The sequence below is a fragment of the Trachymyrmex cornetzi genome, unplaced genomic scaffold (genome assembly GCF_001594075.2).
Source record: "Trachymyrmex cornetzi isolate Tcor2-1 unplaced genomic scaffold, Tcor1.1 scaffold100, whole genome shotgun sequence".
Lineage (NCBI taxonomy): Eukaryota > Metazoa > Arthropoda > Insecta > Hymenoptera > Formicidae > Trachymyrmex > Trachymyrmex cornetzi.
The window spans coordinates 54435-54763 of NW_017295544.1; positions in this window are offsets into that span (position 1 = coordinate 54435).

The following is a 329-nucleotide window of genomic DNA, read 5'->3' on the forward strand; positions in this document are numbered from 1 at the left end:
CTAGCGTTTCACACTGTGCGCCGGTCCCCGCCATCGGTCCCTATCGCGCGCTATACTTACCATGTCTCTCTCACTCTTAGGCATCTTTTTCCAACGCAGCTTTATCTTCTTCTCGAACGCAGCTTCTCGCACGCAGATATATATATATATAATATGTATGGTTTACAGCAATGATTTGAAATATTTACCATGTTTACCAGTTTTATATTTTATTTTTAATAAGAGCTCGGTGATTGATGCTCTCGCACGCAATGATGCTGTCGACGCGTAACATGATACCGCAGAGATAAGGAAGGAAGGAACAATTAATTGTAAACTTTGGGATATAC